Raw genomic sequence first — 1,497 nt, forward strand, 5'->3', positions numbered from 1 at the left:
CCTGCACTTCTTCCAGGATAGATTTGTTCGTTCTTCTGCCAATCCATGGTACTTTCAGTATTCTTCACCATCACCACAATTCAAAGGCATCAACTCTTCTTCCATCTTCCTTATTCATTGTCCAGCTTTTGCGTGCATAAGAGGTGACTGAAAATACCATGGCTTGGGTCAGGCACACCTTAGTCTTCAAAGTGACATCTTTGCTCTTTAATACTTTAAAGATGTCTTTTGTACTTTTGCAGCATATTTGCCTAGTGCAATATGATATCTGATTTCTTGACTGCTGCTTCCGTGAGTGTTGGTTGTGGATCCAAGTAAAATTAAATTTTTGACAAATTCAGTCTTTTCTCCATTTATTGTGATGTTGCTTGCTGGTCCAGTTTTAAGGATTTTGGTTTTCTTTCTGGTGGTGTTGTCCCTAAGGCATCTGACTGCTAACCAGAAGGCTGGTGGTTCAAACCCACCAGTCACTCTTTGGAAGGAAAACTGGGCAATCTACTTCCACAGAAATACCACTTCAACCCAAGGAGGGGTCGCTATGAGTTGGAATCGACTGGATGGCAGTGAGTTTGGTTTTGGTTTTTGAATCCATACTGAAGACTATAGTCTTTGATCTTCATCAGCAAGTGCTTCAAGTCTTCTTCACTTTCAGCAAGTAAGGTTGTGTTATCTGCATATTGTAGATTGTTAATGAGTCTTCCTCCGATCCTGACGCCATGTTCCTCTTCATATAGTCTAGCTTCTTGGATTATTTCCTCAGCATACAGATTGAATAAGTATAGTGAAAGGATACTACCTTGATCCTTCCTGATTTAAAACCATACAGTATTCCCTTGTTCTGTTCGAATGACGGCCTCTTTGTCTATGTACAGGTTTCTCAAGAGTACAATTAACCAGTTATAGTAGCTGTTCTCAACTGGGGACAGTTTTGTCCTGTAGGGGACATTTGGCAGTATCTGGAGATATTTATCTGAGGGAGAGGTGCTACCAGCATCTAGTAGGTAGCGGTCTAGGATATTGCTAAACATCCTCCATTTGAATTATCCTCCAGCAACAAAAAGTTATCTGGGCCAAAATATTAATAGTGCTGAGGTTGAGAAATCCTAAGCTAAAAGGATGAGCAGCGTCAAAGATCTTGAAGTAGAAATTAACGAATAAGTCTGAGAAATAAGCAGAGGGCCTATGGGGATGGAACATTCTGAGACTGAGGAAAGTGGAAAGCTGGTAAGAGAGGAAGGCTGGAGCCAGATCAGATCATATGGGGCCTCGTTGACTGTGGCAGTGAGAACACCTAAAATTTTGTTTTAGAACACTTAATCTGAACCCCATGTTGTTGTTGTTATGTGCTGTTGAGTCAGACCCCACTCATAGCGACCCCTCCTTGGGTTTCCGAGGCAGTATTACTACGGAAGTAGATTGCCCCATCTTCCTTCCGAGGAGTGGCTGGTGGGTTTGAACCGCCAGCCTTCTGGTTAGCAGTCAAGTGCCTTAGCCACT

This window comes from Orycteropus afer, unplaced genomic scaffold (assembly GCF_000298275.1).
Source record: "Orycteropus afer afer isolate SDZICR_OR568_19922 unplaced genomic scaffold, OryAfe1.0 scaffold00041, whole genome shotgun sequence".
Lineage (NCBI taxonomy): Eukaryota > Metazoa > Chordata > Mammalia > Tubulidentata > Orycteropodidae > Orycteropus > Orycteropus afer.